Source organism: Jaculus jaculus, chromosome 3 (genome assembly GCF_020740685.1).
Source record: "Jaculus jaculus isolate mJacJac1 chromosome 3, mJacJac1.mat.Y.cur, whole genome shotgun sequence".
Taxonomy (NCBI): domain Eukaryota; kingdom Metazoa; phylum Chordata; class Mammalia; order Rodentia; family Dipodidae; genus Jaculus; species Jaculus jaculus.
Window position 1 is genome coordinate 41811640 of NC_059104.1, and position 20838 is coordinate 41832477.

A 20838-nucleotide genomic window follows, 5' to 3' on the forward strand; every position below is an offset into this window, starting at 1 on the left:
GGAAAGGTCCTGCCTCAGCCTGACAAGTTTCTTGGGGAATTCCCAAACTGCCTAAAAAGATACAGATACCTGAAAGCCTTGTTATCATCATTTTGGCTGAAGCCTCGGATTTTTAAGAGTTCTCCCAGGGAAGGAAACCTCCTCAAGGGCTGTACCTCAGTTGGCGCAGACCTTTCAGTCTACAGAGCTTTCCTCGTGAAGCTGTGCAACGGTATATGTCAAGTGGCCCCTCATGAGAGACTGAATATGAATTGTGCCTAGGGCTGTGTATCTCCCTAGGTGAACAAAGTGTCATTGAAATACGTCCCATTTCCTTCCCTCAACAAACACATAGGAATTTGCACTTGAGAAATAATGCCAAGGTCCTCTTCTGGAACTGTGTTCCATGGAAACAACCAAACCAGTGACTTCTAATGGCAAGTCATACAACCTTCAGGCACTCTGATAAGGTGTGGCTGTTGACTTGTTTACCTCGCGGTAAGGAAACGACAGCACATGAATGTCACAGAGTTGCTCTCATTTATATATGATTTAAAATTATGGTTAACTTCAATAATGTTGGCAATTTGTTATGAAATTTTTACAGAAATCCTTTTCACAGGAAAAAAAAAAAAGAAGAGTCCAGGAGCAGAAGTCTTCTCAGCTGAATTCTATCAAACCTTCATGGAAGAATTCAAACCAACCAATCTTTCTCAAACTGTGCCACACAATTGGAGAACAGGGAAAGCTCCCCAACTCTTTCTATGAAGCTAGTTTCACCCTAATTCCAAAACCAGGCAGAGATGCCACAAGAAAACTACTGGCCTATTTCCCTGATGAACTTACATGCAAAGATCCTGAACAAAATTCTCGCAAACCAAATCCAACAACACATCAAAAGCATTATCTACCTTAATCAAGTGGGATTCATCCCAGGAACTCAGGGGTGGTTCAACGTATGGAAATCTGTCAATGTAATACGACATATAAACGTAAACACCAAAACTACATGATCATTTCAATAGATACAGAAAAGGCCTTTGACAAAATACAACATCACTTTAAGACCAAAACATTGGAGACAATTGGCATGGTAGGTTCATATCTTAACATAATAAAGGCTATATACAAATCTCCTAAAGCCCAAATAATACTTAATGGAAAGAGACTGGAAGAATTCCTATTGAGATCAGGAACAAGACAGGGTGTCCACTCTCACCTTTGATCTTATTTACTAGAAGTCCTAGTTCAAGCAAGAAAACAGGAGAAAGAAATAAAAGGGATAAAATTTGGAAAGGAAGAAGTTAAGTTAGCTCTATTTGCTGACGATATGATTCTATACATAAGAGACCCGAGAGACTCCATCCCAAAAACTCTTGAAAGTGGGCTGGAGAGATGGCTTAGCGGTTAAGCGCTTGCCTGTGAAGCCTAAGGACCCCGGTTCGAGGCTCGGTTCCCCAGGTCCCACGTTAGCCAGATGCACAAGTGGACACACGCGTCTGGAGTGCGTTTGCAGAGGCTGGAAGCCCTGGTGCGCCCATTCTCTCTCTCTCTCCCTCTGTCTTTCTCTCTGTGTCTGTCGTTCTCAAATTAAAAAAAAAAAAAAAAAAAACTCTTGAAAGTGATTAACTCCTATAGCAAAGTATCAGGATACAAAATCAATGCAGAAAAATCAGTAGACTTCCTATATGCAAATGACAAAGATACAGAGAAAGAAATAAGGGACATGATCCCATTTTTAATAGCAACAAAAAATATCATATACTTAAAAAAAATTTATTTATTTTTGAAAAAGAGATATTATGGGGAGGACAGGGTTTCCTGCTGCAGCAAATTAAATCCAGATTCATGGCTTTACATGCTCAGTAAGTAACAAAACCCCAGGCCATCAGGCTTTGTAAGCAAGTGCCTTTATCCACTGAGCTATCTCTCCAGTCCACATTATGTATATTTTATGTCTTCTTAATTACAATGTTTTAAGAAATTTTATCTTTTACAGATAAATTCAGATTGCTTATTCTAGATACCACATTGCATTTTTTCATTCTATTCAAACTATACCATGTTAACCTTATCAGAAGATGTAATTTGTATTACATATGAACCTCTTAACTTTTATATGGTTGTTTAATTTTTATTATTTTGTAATAAAAGTATTAACACACAAATATTTATGCTTCAAGGAAACTCTTCTCAAGCACCTTTTATGGTCCCTGTCCCTGCTTTTTCCCTCTGTTGTTCCCTACCTTTGTCCTCCCAAACATAGCCTTTCTGTTTTCCATGTTACAAGAATCCTTTTGCTCTCCCCATCATTTCTCAAAACCTCTTTCTCCCCTTTGCTGCTTCACTGAATTTGACAGCTTATACTCACTAGCTCCCATCCCCTCTTTACATACAAACAGTAAAATTATAGATGTGCCTATGGAAGAAATCATATGCTGTTTTTGTCTTTCTTGGCCTGTGTTATCTCACTTTGTATAATAATATACAGTTTCATATATTTCCTTGAAAATTTTATAACTTCATTTTTTATTCTTAACTCATTTTTAATCTTATATCCTACCATCAATATTTTATAAAATGTAGTGTCATATCCTTAAGTAATGATATAGTCACCATGTATAAAATTAAAAAAAAAAATACATGACAGAGTTAAAATAAATATTTTCATTAATTTAGCTAGCCTAATTTTTCCCTACTTAATTTTTATTTCTTGAATTTAAGCTTTTATCTCAGTCTTTGTTTTTACTGAGTCATTACAAATATTTTTTTTTATTTTATTCACTTTTTTATCATAAATTTGCTCATATTTTCATTTAAATTCTCAAGATTTCTGTACATATCTCTTTAATGTTATGTTATGTATGTATATATAACATCCTAATAATAAATAGAATTTAACACAGGTATTAATAAATAGAATTTAATACAGAAAATATGTGCCTCTCACACTAATCCTGATTTTAGGATGTTTAAACAATTCACCCACTCTTTTGATTACAGTGAATAAAAGCAATCCATGAAGTATATACAATAAAATATTTTTGTATTATTACTAAAATGCCTTTCTTCTCTTAAAATTGTTCTGATATTTTGAAATCAAACACATTTTGATCTAAGTTTTCATTTCTGATCCCTAAGAGCAGCCAGCTGTGGATAATGCTTGGATTAAATTAATTCCTGTGAATCTACACATGGAGATTTTTCTGTAGTCCTGTTTTTCAGTTTCTGAAGAAATAATTATAGGAATAATTTATGCATTGTTCTTATCAACTTTATCTTAGCTTACTTTCTGAGTACTGTGAGTTTTGTTCTCTGTTTAGTGAAGTGTAATGTAATATAATGTAAAATGTAATGCAAGTGAATACAGGTTTTGAAAGGAATGGTTCTGCATTTTTCTTTTGACCCCAGCTATAGCCAGCCAGCAAAGCTCTTTTTCATCCTGGGAAGGTTGACCCATGTGGGAGGTTTTGTTTGACTAGGTCTCACTCATTCTTGTGCCTTTCGGCTTAGCACCTGTGATAGACCTGTGAATCAGAGTTCAAACAGATTTCAGTCTGAGTGCTCACGTTCTGCTCCATGGTGCCTTCCCATCCACCCTCTCTTCATACAGATTTTCAAATACTGCCTCTCGTTACTCCCCATGACAAAAGGGTGTATCTATAGTTTAAGTGTAAATTATTTCACTGTCACTTCTTTCCATATAACTTTTTTTCTATGTATCACATCTCTGAGAGATTTAAACAATTTAACTCATTTTAACAAACATTCACACATGAATAGCACAGTCTTGTGTGTTTCTCTTACTGAAGTTCTCTATATTAGAATGCTGTAGAGACATGAGTATAGTTTTCATCAGTTCCCAGCATAATGTTTCTGTATTGTGTCTCATAAGTGCCATCACTTCAATTCTGACATGAGCTAATTATTGAAAAGTAACTGGAAAGCACAAACATATAAATAATGTTATTGAATTTAGTCATACAATCTATGCATTATTTTTCCTACATTGTATACACCTTGTCAAGATACAGGCCAGGATATTTTAGTCATATTTATAAAACATGTTTCTTCTTGGTATATTAGCATATAAGATAGTAATATTAGCAATTTTACTTTTAGAGTTATGCTACTATAATACTTGTCACAGTATGTTTTTGTTTCAATGGGGAGAAAACATTCTAGGAATGTTCCTTTAACAAACATGTTTTTCAGAAATAAGAATACACACACACACACACACACACACACACACACACACACACACACATAGTACATCACAATATATAATAGATACCCTTTTATGCCTTAGAATTATTGGGATAATTGAATCAACCTTTACAAGTTTTTTTTTTTTTTATTTCTTTATGGGAAAGTAAACTGATGATTTTTTCTTAACATAATGGCAAGTGCTATTGCCTATTCTTGTGCTCCAATAGTAGCCAACAGAAAAGGAGCAGTGATAATCCAGTTGAGCTGTGTATTTGTTATTCTTCTCTACTTTTACTGTGGCCTTAATATTTTAGCCTTCCTCCTTGATGCATTTTCAATGCACTTAGACATGTGAGAGGTTGTAAGGAAAGCATTCATCTCCTGTGTAAGCAAAACTGATTCTAAGAAAGCAAGGTAAGCTCACATAAATAACAAAGCTAATCAATAATTGAGCACAGTTTAATAAGAACATGTATTTCAGGGGCTGGAGAGATTGCTTAGCAGTTAAGTGCTTGCCTATGAATCCTAAGGACTCTGGTTCAAGGCTCAATTCCCCAGGACCCACGTTAGCCAGATGCACAAGGGGGCACATGTGTCTGGAATTTGTTTGCAGTGGCTGGAGACCCTGACGTGCTTATTCTCTCTTTCTTGCTTTGTCTGTTGGTCTCAAATAAATAAATAAAAATAAACAATACATTTTTTAAAAAATAATGTATATGTATTTCAGGGCTGGAGGGATGGCTTAGAGGTTAAAGTGTTTGCCTACAAAGACAAAGGACCCAGGTACGATTCCCCAGGACCCACGTTAGCCAGATGCACAAGGGGGTGCACATGTCTGGAGTTCCTTTGTAGTGGCTGGAGGCCCTGACTTGCCCATTCTCTCTCTCTCCCTCTTTTGCTGTCAAATAAATAAGTAAATAAAAATAAAAAAAATAATTTAAAAACAAATATGTGTTTCATAGTGAATAGTAATATAGATTTTTCTTACTCCTTTATTACAATTTTAGTATCATTATCCTAAGTTAAACAAAGGGTTGAAATAGTTATTTCACATAATGATAGTAAACTTTTCAGGAATGGTATCAATAATGCTCTGAAATTAAAAAAAAACAAACAAACTTTGGACAAGACTTTCTATAAGAACATCTGTGAGACTACTATTAATTTGTACATTTTTATACTTTTTTTTTATCATGAAGTGATGTTGACTTTGTCAAAACTTTCTACATCTTTTACTTAATCATGTCATTTTTGTCACATACCCTGTTTTTGTTGTTGTTTTTGTTTTTTTGGTGAATGTTGTTTATATTCCTTATATTAAAAAAATCGTGGTTTTTGATATTAATAAAGTATTGTTTGAATTAATTGGATTGCAAGTATCTTATTGAGGAATTTTGTGTCTATATTCTGTAATGTCTATGGCCTATAATTTTATTCCTCTTTTTTCTTATCTTTTTGGAGCTTTGATAATCCTATTATATTAGCTCCCTAACATGAGTTATCAACTAGTTCTTTCTTTTCAATTGCAATCAGCACTCTGAGGAACAGTGATATCAACTCTGCTTTTCTGGTAGAACTCATCAGTGAATCAATCTGGTCATGGATTATTATTTGTTAGTATTTTATTACTGTTCCAGGCTGGTTGCTAAGCATTCATATACATTTTTTAATATATTTTATCAAGTTTGATAGGTTATGTGCATGTAGAAATGCATTATTTTATAAGTTTTCATTTTTTGTAGTATTTTTGAAAATATTCTATAATGGCCTACTGCAGTCCAGTGAAGTCTGTTGTAATAGTCTGATATCTTTCCCATCTAATTTTATTTTTTAAAATTCTTTTATTTTTCTTTTTTTTCTCAGTTTGTATTAACATTTTCCATGATTATAAAAAAAAATATCCCATGGTAATACCCTCCTTCCCCTCCACTTTCCCCTTTGAAATTCCATTCTCCTTCATATCCCCTCCCCATCTCAATTAGACTCTCTTTTACTTTGATGTCATGATCTTTTCCTCCTCTTATGATGGTCTTGTGTAGATAGTTTCAGGCACAGTGACGTCATGGATATCCAGGCCATTATTTTTCTTTTAGTTTATTTTCTCTTTTCTGTCTCCAGATATTGTAGGATTGAGTTGTTCTTTTTGAAAGATGTTCAGATGCTTAACTCAGTTACTCATTTGAGACTTCTTCCATTTTTCATGAGTCATTTAGAGCTATAAAATTATACTTTACAACCACTTTCATTGTCTCTCACAGCTGCAGGCATGCTGTTTTGTTATGTATATTTCATTGTGGAAATTTATTAATTCCCTCCTTAATTTCTGTCATGACCCACAGAATTTTGAGTAGGTCAATATTCATGGATATGCATGTCTTCTGTAGTTTCTGTCAGTTTATTTCTCTTATTAATATCTTTATTTAATACATTTAAGAAGTTGTTTTATGATTTTTGCATTTAAAACTTTTCTTTGTCACATTGAATGTGTTTTATTTTTGGAAAATATGGGTACTTGGCTGCAATCATAAAAATATAGTGAATATATTTGGTTAGTAGTCATTTTAATTTAAACATGTTTTATCTATTTGCAAGCAAAGAAAGATAGAGAAAAGAGAAATAGAGATAATGGAAATTCCACATCTTCTGGCTACTGCAAACAAATTCCAGATGCATGTGCCACCTTGTGCATCTGACTTACATAGGTACTGTGGAAGAGAATTTAGATCCTTAGGTTTCTCAGTCAAATGCCTTAATTGCTAAGCCATCTCTCCAGACCATAAAATTTATATTAATTAATTATTATGGCTTATGCATGCATGTGTACCTGCGTGTATAGTGTATATAAGTGTTTATGTGTGTCAAGGAAAATGACAACTTTGGGTGTCATTCCACTAATGCCATATACTTCCTTTGAAACAGGGTGTCTCACTGGCCTGGAGTTTGCCAATTGGACTATGTAGCCAGTGAACTACAGGTATAAACTCATCTCTTCCTCCCAGAGCTGAGTTGCATGAGCACACCACTATGGCCAGAATATTTCATGTCTACGGTGATCATATTCATGTCCTCATACTTGCAATGCAAGCATAGTACTGACTGAGCTATCTTCCCATCGCTGTAGTTTTATTTGGCTTTTTTTCTTTGTTGGATTAATTTTTCAAAAGGATAGTTGTTGTATGTGAATGTTCGTTATGTGTATGCATGTGCCCTGTATGCATGTGTGTGGAGGTAGGGGAGGATGTCAGGTCTCCATCTCTGTCACTTTTTTGTGCTGTGGCCTTGAAATGGGGTTTTGCACTGAGCCTTAAACTGTCAATCTTTAGCCAGACTGGCTGATTAACCAACCTTCAAAATTCTCTAGCCACAAATTCCACAGGACTTTGTTTACACACAGGCATATATGGCCGTGCCTGGCATTTTAATTGGCTTCTGGGAATTAAAGTCAGGTCTCCTTGGGTTCTTGTGCTTGGTAGCAAGCATTTTTACCCATGGATCCATCTTTACACTCCTGAATTATTATTTAATCTGCATAACCCAACGTACTGAGGAAAATGAGATCAAAGTACTCCTTAAAATAGATGTTTAGCTTTTTGTATTACTTCAATTGTTTAAATTGTTCTATGTCTATTTATAGATATTTTAAGGCTCTCAAAATAACTAGGCCAGACATAGTGGTACACACCTTTAATCTCAGGAGAGAGAGGTAGAAGGATCGCTATAAGTTTGAGGCCAACTTGTGTCTAAAGAGTTCCAGGTCAACCTGGGCTAGAGTGTGAATCTATCTAAAAAATAATAAAATGAGAATATTTAAAACACATATTAAGATAGTGTGTGTTTAACTGTCATTGTCAGAAAAGGAAATATGCTGTAAAATGTTGATTGAAGTTGAATAGTAATGGTCCAATTTATTCTCCTGGTACATCTTTATATATTCTGTTACATGCATGCATACATATACCATGCAAGAATGAGAAAATTGTGAGATAACAAATTTGTTTAGAACTACTTAGTACATGTAAGTCTTTAATCCTATTTGAGACATCAAAAGGAACAATGGCTTAGTTTTTGGTTAAGTATATACTAAATCCTATCTTCACCACTTACCAAATTGTGGAAATATTTAATGAATTTTAACAATAATGCTGCTCATATAGGTTTCAATCATATAAATATTTAGTATATGATAAAATACTTAGTAGAAATCTTTCCTATTTCAAATTGATTTACTTTTAATGCTAATTTATATTCTCCTTATTTAGGAGTAGAGACAGATTTCTTTGGTCTGAAAATGACAAGTTGTGTATTTGAGGATATCAATATCTAGAACATTTGTTTATAATCCTAGTTTTTAAACTTGTCTGTGCTTGGGAGATATTTCTTCTGTGACAATAAATGTGAATAGTTTGGACACAAGTCCAGATTAAGAAAATTAGTTGGTGCTGGACATGGTGGTGCACACCTTTAATCCCAGCACTTGGGAGGCAGAGGTAGGAGGACTGCCATGAGTTCAAGGCCACCCTGAGACTCCATAGTGAAGTCCAGGTCAGCCTGGGCTAGAGTGTGACCCTACCTCAAAAAACAAAAGAAAACAAAACAAAACAAAAAAAAAAAATGAACTGCATCTCATATACACAAAATGCTAAGAAATCCTGAGTGCACAAAATTCTATATTGTATAAATAGTACAAAGGCACCAGCATTCTGCAATACCATTAATATTTTCAAATGAAAAAATATTCATGCTATTATAAGATGACTACTCTAAAAATGTTGTTGACATAAAATATCTTTAGTCGTTCTTTTGCAAACTGAGCAGAAATATTAATTGTTATCTGCTTGTTGGTGTGGATGTTATATTCCAGTTTTAGACACCTGAAAGAGAAACATTACTATTGTTTAGAACAGTGATGGAATTTTAAGTACAACAAAAGTCATGATAAACCCTTCATTATTCTGAGCAAATCTCTGTATCTCGGTCTATAAATCTATATGTTTATCTATTCATTGTATTGCATAAGCACAATTAGAAATGGAAAATGATTAAAAATCTAATTAATGTGAAAAATTACAGTAAGATTTACTATTCTTCATGCATATTTTTCAACATTTAAAAATTCACCATTAGGTCTGGAGAGATGGCTTAGTGGTTAAGCACTTGCCTGTGAAGTCTAAGGACCCCAGTTCAAGGCTCTATTCCTCAGGACCCAGGTTAGCCAGATGGACAAGGGGGCATACACATTTAGAGTTCATTTGCAGTGGCTGGAAGCCCTGGAGCACCCATTCTCTCTCTTCTATATCTGCCTCTTACTCTCTCTCTCTGGCAATCTCCAATAAATAAATAAATAATGAACAAAAAATTAACAATTTCATGATTATGTTATTATTTAGATAATCTAACATGTAGTTTTAAAATGTAGTGTAATGGCATGATCATTATTTTTCCTAAAATGCAACATGGATGTTTGTGTCTGAGTGTGTGTGCATCTTCGTTTCTATGTTTATTTAGTTGCTGTAAATTCACTATCTATTTTACTTATAATGAAAATGTATACCTATCTTCAAATGTAGCAAAATAGCTGTGTAATCCTTTCTCAATACTTACTATATCATTATTTTGAGTAGATGCATTTGCTAGTATTGAAAGTCCATTAATTCATAATTTTTAATTCTTATACATTTTTTTTTCTTTTTTTTTTAAAAATTATTTCTTTATTTATTTGAGAGCGACAGACACAGAGAGAAAGACAGGTAGAGGGAGAGAGAGAGAATGGGCGCGCCAGGGCTTCCAGCCTCTGCAAACGAACTCCAGACGCGTGCGCCCCCTTGTGCATCTGGCTAACGTGGGACCTGGGGAACTGAGCCTCGAACCGGGGTCCTTAGGCTTCACAGGCAAGCGCTTAACCGCTAAGCCATCTCTCCAGCCCATCTTATACATTTTTTAAGTCTAAGTAGCTAACATATACTTTGTATACCAATATTTAAACAGAATTCATAGTGGCTCATATCTAGGACTCAATAAATAAAATGTAAGTCTGTTTCTTTCTATTACTAATATTCATATTTCATCAAGACATTAAGTAGCTATCATAATATGCTTTATAATTGATAAGCTAGACACAATTTTTTGGAAGAAATTCCTTTATTTATTTAGCAATAAAGTCAATTTGATGATTAAATTCTGTGTCCCGTAAGTAGTTCTCATAACCATCTCTAGGTTACAAAGGCATGGCTTACATGAAGGCCAATGTGATTTCTACTGAAAGAATAGCAATTTGTTTCAGGACAGAATGAGTTGTGACTCTTACATAGTCTGTGAGCTATGACAGCAATAATAAGGTAATACCCACAGGGTCCATTTACAAGATGAGGTTGCATAAAGTCCATCTGATTACATGTAAGTGGGTATTATAGGAAGTCTTCAACAAGAGAGGAGAGCTACAAATTCCTAAGCCATCTATTTTCAAGGCTTTTTATGAGAATTTTGGTTTCATGCATATTGGGTACTTCATTGTCACTGACTTTGGAACAAAAATAAATGGTACATTCACCAGGCAGTTACAGACTTCTTGGTTCACATGTCAGAATACGTTCTTCAACTAGCAGAGAAATATGAGAAGAGGAAAATAGCTATTGGCAACAATCACTTTCCTTTTGACAGAATAAAATAGGAATGTTAATTCACTACATATATCAGAAGCTATTATGTAATTCTACGGAAAAGTATATTTTATTCTTAAAAGATCATATAGTAATTTTTCAGCATAAAAACTCAAAATACTGTATGCCCCTTGGCTTGCTGTAAAAGAGAATCACAAACATACAGTACAAACTCTTCTCAGTATTCCTGTAGAGAAATTGTTTTAAGAAAAGAATCTTTGATTTTAGATTCCTAAAAATATGTTTGCTAATTCATTCAAGTATTGTAAGATCTCTTGCTCCCACAGTGATCTAGAGGTGGCCGGACTCACACAGAATGGTTCATAGAACAGCAAGAGTTCCTGCATGCTGAGGAAGAGATCCAGTTTACCCGAATAAGGGGCTACTGACCATTAAGTGGAAATAGAGGCTGAAAAATCCATCAAAGTCATGGGAATTCAGTTGTAAAACACACTACTTGTATTGTGCATTATTGTGTATATTTTTTAAGTTCATTTTGACATTAATGCCAATAAAATCTGACCATGAATGGAATGAATGCATTTTGTAGAGAAAATGCTTAAACAGGAGCTTGGAAGATGGCTCAGGGAGTAAGAACACTAGGCACACAAATATGGACAGGGAGGCCTGAATTTGATCCCAGCACATGTAAAGAAGTTGGTCATGGCCACCCCCACATGTAATCCAAGTCCTGTGTGGCTGAGACAGAAGAATCACTGGGGCTCATATGTCAGCCAGTGTGACCTGCAGGTTCAGGTTCAGTGGGAAAGTTAATTTCAAGGAACCAATACACAAAGGTGATGGGAGATATTCTTCCATGTCCTCTGCACATGTGCACCAGGATACCTTCATGTACATATACCCTTGCATTCACTATATGTACACAAACTGCATATGTACCCTACACACACACACACACACACACATACACACACACACACACACACACACACAACACCAAAAAAATGCACAAACAGGGACTGGAGGATGGCTTAATGTTTAAAGGTATTTGTTACATGCAGTGATTGGATTGTAAAATATCCCCCATAGACTCATGTGATTGAGTATTCAAGCCCATGTAATTGGCACTGTTGGGAAACGTGAAATCTTCAGAAGGTACAACCTTGCTATCACTGCAGGTAGGCTTTGAGAGTGTACAGGCCAATCCTGCTTGCCTTTCCCTTTGTACATCCTCCCTGAGGATGTGGTGATGGGAGGCCAGTCTCCTACTTCTGCAATGCTTTCCACACCATGAAACTGTAAGCCAAAAAGCCAACAATAAGCCCATTCCTTCCTTCAGCTGCTTCTGGGTGGGTATTATGCTGCTGCAATGAGAAAGTAAATGATGTACTACAAAAAGCCTGATGATCAGAGTGTGCATTGCTAGAGCTCACAAGTGGGTGGCTACAAGTGGTGCATATATCTGGAATTCCAACACACCACAAAGATGAGAGACAGACAGGAAAATCCTACAGTTGGGGTCAGTTAGTCTGGCATTCACAGTAGCAAACAACAACAGAAACCCTGTCTCACTCAAGGTGGAAGGTGAGAACTTACACACCAGAGCTGTCCACTGGCCTCTACATGTTCCATGTTACACAGCCACATACCCATGCAGGCACATGCACACACTCAGACATAATTGAAAAAGTGCATGAAGAATTGCTGTCTTATTTAGTTCTTCAAACTATTATGAGAATAATTATTAATTCGGATAGATAGTTATATTATTAAAAACAATCAAAATAAATAATTCTGCTATAATCATCACATACTATTTAATTTATAATACATAAAATGTATAAATGTGTATGTACACTTCCAATTTAAGCCTTCACATATAAATTCTTGATAGTTATCATTCCTCTATTCATAATTTATAAAGGAGCCAAATAGAGGCAAAACTGAGCTGTCCTGTCCAATGATATGAAGCCATGGGGAACTCCCTTTGTGCTCACAACTGGAGAGACATGTGAAATGCAACAATCACACTTGATCTCCCCTTACATGTGGGACAAAAGCAAATTTAGCAGATTTTGCAAGCCTTGATATATAGAGTGCTAGAGAAGCACACTCCTGTTTGCTGCAACTCTGTTCCCTTAAATATGATTATTCCTATGCATTACCATATCCAGAATCCTTGCTCAATGGCAGTCTGCAGATGATAAATATCAACCTCTGAAGGTCATATTCTTGAGATAATTATGGGCTCCTGTGACTAAGGAAAGTAGCTCTACTTGACTGCTCCTGGAAAACATGCTTAATTTGAGTCCACATGACTTTTTAGTGAGCCACTCTTAAGCCTTCCCTGACCTACATGTGATAGAAAGTTCATCAGTGAGTTGGGAGGGGGATAGAAGAAAGTGAGCTACTTGCCCTGGTCTCCAGCTCACACATCCAAAAATAACAATGCATGGAGTTAGATTCTGTGTGATGTGAATTTGATGCCTTCTGTTTATCACTGATCTATGGCTCATCTCAGTTAAATGAAAAGTTTGCCTAATAAACTTAGTTTTATTTCCTCTGTGAAATAAAATAGAATAAGAACCTAAAGAGATGTGTTTCTAGGGGCACACATATCTGTAAATTCCAAAATCTGGGAGGCAGTTGTATCACAATTTTGAGGCTGTCAAAAAACGTATGAAAAGACAGAAAGAAAAGAAAAAATAGAAGTGAGGAAATACAGCCAGGCGAATACATGTGACCACCTGTCTTTGGGGTATGGAACTGCTGCAAATTAAAGCATCAGTGAATGAATTCTGAAAAGTCAGGATGTCAGTACTAATAACATGAAATGCTGGAGAGCATTTGGAGCACAGGACTTCTCATGCATTACTCATTTGAATACAAGATGGAACATCCTCTTTAGTATGAAATTTGAAAAAAAAAATGTTGCAAAGTTACCTGTGGTCTAATTAGAATTTACCTTAGGCATGTATCAAGGTATTTATATAATCAAACAATATATGTCCACACAAACTAGGACCAAGTTATGCAGAGCAGATTTATTCATGAAAGCTATAAACTGGAAATATCCAATTTAAGTATTTAAGTTACTGAATTAGAGAAACAAGAAATATCACATACATACAAAGAAATTTGAGTAAAAGATAACACACATATGCTAAGAAGCCACATGATGGAGTTACAGATAAGCTGAAAATAAATATTAAGTGAATGAATTCATTTAAAAAGGTTATACATATTATGATTCTAGTCATATAATCTTCTGTAAAAGGCAAAACAAAAGACGTTGGGAATAAAATGTCAGGTGTCTATGCTGACATAATGAGATGATTTCATTGCAATTAGGGGAATCAGGCTAGGGCAGTGTCTTTAATGAGGGGACACATGAATCTCTGGGCCTGAAGTTTGGTCTGTGATTTTGCAAAGTACAGTATAAAACATGCAGAGGATGGAACAGTGATATCCGAAAGCCAGCATACCTCATCAATCATTAAAGACTTGTTTAGATACCTACCCCTAAATATGAGAAAAATGTAGCTTTAAACCTGTGGATTTTCTTCCCCAGGCCCATAACTGTAGTATAACCCCAGAAGAAAAGCATAACAAGCAATAAGAACATTCCCAAGAGAGTTGTTTAAAACTCCCTTACATTCCTTAATATTCTCTTGTCCAAACCTCAAACATCATCAAACACACAGGAAGCCTGAGAAGCTGCCACAGCCAAGAAAAGTCCAAGGAAGAGTCACAAGTAAGTGGAATGTTTTACAATGAAACTTGTGATAAAAGACACTTGTAAATTAAGGAAGTCACACCAAATTAAAAGTTTTAGTCAATAATAAATTATCAAACAATACAATATTTATAATGAATGAATCATATTCATTCATTGTGAATAATGAACAATTTTTTATAAGAAAACCATAAAGGTGTGTAGGAAAGTGTATTTGGACTCTGAACTATTGCTTGTTAAATGTGTACTTTTAATAAGTAAAAGTTTATTTTTCCAGGCATGGTGGCATGTGCCTTTAATCCTCACACTTGGGAGGCAGAGGTAGGAGGATTGCCGTGAGTTTGAGGTCATCCTGAGACTACATAGTGAATTCCAGGTCAGCCTGGGCCAGAGTGAGACCTTACCTCACCACCCCACCCGCACAAAAAAAGTTTATTTTAAGAAGTAAATTTTAATTTTATTTTAAGACACAAAATTGCTTATATGATCTAACATTGCCAAATATTTCTCAGAAATTCGTCTGGATTTTCATTGTATATATGGTTATAATGAGATGGATAATCCATTACTAAATAACACCATTTGTTGACAAGATTTTATTAGAAACTTCTGTTATTTTAAGTTTTAATATTTTGAGAACTGTCTTCAACTTCCTTAACTGTCAGAAAGTGAAGTGGGAAATGAAAAGCAAGCACTGTATGAATTGTTGTTATAATTTAGAAATTGACAGTTCTTTTTATACTGAAAATAATAGATATTTCATTAGCTTTTGTCTTCAGTGATAATTATATTCTTGCTTTTGGGAATGAGTGATGAAAGTCAACTTTTACTTGAATAAAATCAATGTTATGCAGTATTTTGTCTAAAAATAAAACTAACACACAAATCTATGTGAGATAAATTCAGACAATCAATATTTTGATTTTCACTTACTCTTTGACAAAACTGAGTTGATTAGTATTATATTCAGAACTAAATTAGCCATCAGCATTTTAGTTAGTCTTAAAATAACATGACATTTTCAACAAATTTTATTTATTTTAAGGTACTCTTTAATTTTATTATGTACTTGCCACCACCATGTCATGTCAAGATCCATTTTCAACAGAGAAAGTAAGTGCAATGTTGTCATACTTTGACTTTTGATCCACATTTGAAATCTCTTTTCAACTATAGTACTTCAGTGTTTATAGTTTAAATTTAAGATAACATTTACAGTTCAAAATATTGCCCAATGTTTTATTTTCGTATTTCATCCAGTGATTGATATTCTTTTCCTATCATGTTGCAGTGCTTGGCTATGCTATCACTGCAACAACAATGCTGTGTGGTGTGAAGGAGAGAAGATAAGGGTTATTTTGGTTTTCTGCTACTATAATGAAATTCATGAAATAATGAATCCATACAAAGCAAAGCATTACTTTGATTCTTAGGTTAGGTGTTTCCAGTCCACAATCTGTTAGCCTTGTGGTTTGGGTCCTGTGACAAGGTACTATAAAGAGGTCGTGGGCCAAAGCAGGGAAAGAAGAACATGCCACATCCCACAGTTCCCTTTGAGGGCACACCTTTGGTGCTTAATGCCACCCCACATGGTCTCAGCTCTCAAATAGTCAACTATCTTCCAGTAATAGTACACTCGGGAGCAAGGCTTTAGTACATGAGACTTTGGAGGACATTCAAGATCCAGACTTATATGTGAACACTGATTTCTAGTATAGCACTCTCTCTCTTTCTCTCATGTTGTCTATAATATACAGATGGATGTGTGGATATATGTATATATAAACATGCATGCATATATATAATTTATATTATATATTTTATATATATGCATGTATGTTTATACATGTTTATACAATACTTTCTATATATACAATATGATAATATACAATGATAATGGTACATGTTCTGAGCATAGTGTTCAATGGACTAGATTTATATTAGAATTAAATGGAGTATACATAACAATTCAAAAGTTTATCTCAGGGTTAGAAAGATGGCTCAGATCTTAATGGCACTTGCTTGCAAAGCCTTACGGCTTGGTGTTGATTCCCCAGTACGCATATAAATCCAAATGTATGCATGTGATGCATGTGTCTAAAGTTCATTTTGTAGCAGCAGAAGTTCCTGGCATGCTCATTCTCTCTTTCTGTTTCCCTGCCTCTTTCTATTGCTCTCAAATATACCTTTATTCCTGGTGGTCTAGTGGTTAGGATTCAGCACTTTCTCAAATATACCTTTAAACATATTTTATTTACTTATTTTAAATTAAACTATCTTCTCAATAAGAGTAAGGAAGCAAGTAAATAATAGTCATATTCAGACAGGCAAAAAGAAAGTGTCTATTTCCTTAACAATGCCTGATGTTCAGATAAATACTTAAAAATTCCCCCCTTTACTCCTGGAAGTGCTTTGTTTTATTATGTTCTATTTTATTCAAAGATAAAAGAGCTTGGGAATCATCTTTCAATGAGCCTTCTCATTTTATCAAAGGGAAAGCTTCTGATCTTTAAAATGACACTACATGTGTAAAAATTCCTTTCTTCTTTATTAATCTACATTTAAAACAATGGTTCAGAGGCTTGTGAAATGCCTCATTTATTTAAAAAAAAAAAAACTTGTTTCCAAGCCTGCTTATGTGTTTGTAATCCTAACTCAAGTACAGATGAGGAGAAGGAACCGTTAGGATATGGAAGCACACAAACAGTAGTGAAAAAAGGAGAAAAATGACCTTAGACAAAGGTGAAAGAAGAGGAGAAATAGCACAGCGTGTCCTCTGACCACCTGTCATGTGCCATGGCACACAAACACACATGCATTGTATGATATCAATATTCAAATAAATTTTACAACATTGGTCAAATCCTGGTACCCTCGGGTAACATTGAGGCAATGTTATAGGGTAACCCTGTAAGTAACATTAAGTAGTGACCATCATCTGTTGGATATACCTTTGTGCATGAATGAAAGCAAGAACAATGAAAGATATGTCCTTTAATGGAAGAAAACTTCTATTTAAATAAAAAGTCAAAGTGCATATAAAATCCAATATTGAAAACTAATCTTTCTCAATTGCAATGAATGCTTATATTTGGATCATTAAAATTTGCAAAAGTATAACATACATTCTTAGTAAACTCAAGTACTTGTGCTATTTTAATAACACTGGCATTTACTTTTAAGTAATTTATGATTTTAATAATTTCATCTTTATTGACTTATGTATAGGTTTCCCTGTACACATGTTGCACAAACAAAATAAATTTAACAATCTGTAGACAGTGGTTGGATTTCCTGTATGTTCTATTATTAATCCAAGCCACTAGTTTGAATTCTGTGGCATTTCCCTCTTCTTCTCTGGTCCAGTATAGCCCTTCATCTTCTGCTATTGTGTTTATGACTTCTATATTTTGAATAGCTATCCTCAGATATTTTTATATTCCCCAATGATTTGGTTTACTTTAAGGTAGATTGTGATGATGAATTTTAGTAGAAATACCACAAACGACTTCATTATATGGGGAGAGCATGATGTCAGCATGCCTTCCTTTACCACCGTGGTGCCAGACTCGACCTCTTGGCTATGGTGATGTCTATTATAATGCTGGTTATCAAAAGTGCTGCTGGACAGATAATGGGGAGATGTAGACCAAAGGAGATGAAATAGTTGACATATACATTGAATAAGTTTAGAGATCAAATGCACATACTTATAGTGATTATAATCAGTAAAATTGGATTGTATTTTGAATTCTTGGTAACAAAGATTTTATGTGGTCTCACCACATAAATGAAGGTACCTCCATGAACTGTTAAATAATTTAATTGCTTCACAATAATAATTTTATTATTTATCTGTATTCCATCTCAAGATATTATTAGATGATAAAATTAATTTAATTTAGTCCAGGAATGGTGGTGCAGGCTTTTAATCTCAGCACTCAGGAGGAAAAGGTAGGAGGATTGCTGTGAGTTTGAGGTCCATGAGACTACACAGTGAATTCCAGGTCATCCTGGGCTACAGCAAACTCTACCTTGACAAACAAAATATTAAAAATTCTTTAATTTTGGTATATTACTTATATTTAATGGTTTACATTTTAAACTAGAAAAAAAGTTTACTGAAAGCAATTGATTTTCTTTTTTTCTTTCTTTCTTTCTTTCTTTCTTTCTCTCTCTCTCTCTCTCTCTCTCTCTCTCTCTCTCTTTTTTTTTTTACTAACATTAAAGGTGCCTTTACTATGAAAGTATTTGGTAGTTTCCACTTTAAGCAAATGAACAAAGTATTATGGGTAGAAAGACAACATACTACATTGGGCAATTGCCTACATGACACTATAAATATTTGCTACCTGTGCAAGACTCATAGAAATGATATATCTAAATCCACTCATGAGGTCAGCTCCAGATACATTCAAGAAACTGAGTGGTCTTACCTTCACAACCATTCAAAATCATAGAAAAAGACACAGGAATATTCTAGATTAACATTGGCTAAAACTCTTCAAAGGCAATGCATGATTGTTAGTTGATGGAACCAAAGAAAATCAGGACAGGCAATTGCAAATATTTGAAAATAACTACATTTTGGTAATAGAATCACATAAGATTAACTACTTTAATGTTGCATTATACATGTTATTGCAGTTGTATTTTAAGTATTTTTATAAGAAACAATAATAATTTGCTTATTTGTGAAGCTATCAAGAAAAAAGGGGGAAGACAGATGCAGAGTCAATTACAGAGGGAAAAAAATAAAACAAATGAGATTAAAGAATAATTACCAAATATTTATGATGTGTACAAAGGTGCTCATGGTAATATTTTAGCTTAACTTGAGAGAAAAAAAACCATAAAAGTGAGACCTATAACCCAATATGCATACTTCAATGGCAAGCTAAGATTCTAGAATATCCAGGATTGTTAAATGTTCTGTTTCACATTTTGCTTCTGAACTAACATTTCTCACATTGCTGATGAGATTCAGGCTTTGGGCCTGCCTTCTATGTGTAGTTAGTTTGCACAGCAGATACTTAGAAATGCTAAGTAAATAGATTTTTTAATTGGTGTTTTAAACATCCAAAACAACTTGAAAAGGCACTCTGCTAAAAATTGATTAATATATTTCATAACTATTAATTATTACTTTCATATTCTATAATGCTAATGTTCAATGTTGCTCAAGAGTTTGCAAGTCTCTGGTAGAATATCAAGCTAAAAGTTTATTCATTTATTTATAACTATGTTTTTTTTAATGAGAATTGTTCCTTTGACTCATGAGTAACTTGTCAAATAGAGACTTTAACTCAGGACATTTCTTTCATAGAAAAAACATTCCACAAAACTCATCCCATCACCTTGTCTGATGACTTGCATGAATTGCTAAGGCTAGTACAAGTTTTTACATGACCTCATAATTAATACGATGCTCAGTGAGTGTAGGCTACACTACTTTCAGTTGTGTTAGTCTCCTGTTGATATGTCCTAATATGGCATGGTAAAAGTTATATACTTGGCATATTTTGGGGAAGTCATCAAATTTTAACATATTTCCTTGGTCTATTTATTTGTTTGTTTATTTATTATTAATTAGTTTTGTATCCAGCAAATACAGTCGGTTTGGTACCATTATTAGGCTCATCCGTCTTACCCCCTCCCCTTTGCCCCTCCTTGTTGAGGTATATGGGTCGTGCATTGTGGAGTTAGCCCTCAGTTATGGGTAGGATAAATGTCTCAGCGTATCATGACCCAACGTGTGCCTCTGACATTCTTTCCGCCCCCTCTTCCACAAAATTGATTTTCTTTACATGAACTTTTATTTTAACAAGTAATGTGCATATTTATTTCATGGGCTCATTTTTTTTCTTTTAGTTTATATGACTATAATTTATTATAACTTTGATTACATTCTTTTTTCTATTTTAAGGCTTCCTACTAAATAGAATTCCCTGAATTAACTGGAATATACACTCAACAGGATATGCACTTAATTGGCACCGTTTCCATGGTATTCAATGCAGTCTGATGACATAGTGTCCCACTTAATTGGAGTGGTAATTCCCCTTAATAGAGACACTTGCAGATAATTAAATGATATTCCAATGAGGCTTATGGGTCCATGGGAGGATCAAAGGTTGTTGATTCTTAGTTTACATTCAGAACTTCTGCCACCAATTATCTACTCACCACAGAGGTTTAAACATTTGGTAGGAGACATTTAAACCTGCTTCTCTTAGCTGAGCTTCCTTCAGACTTTTCTGTTACACCTGTTAAAATCTGCAAGAAAGTGCTGCC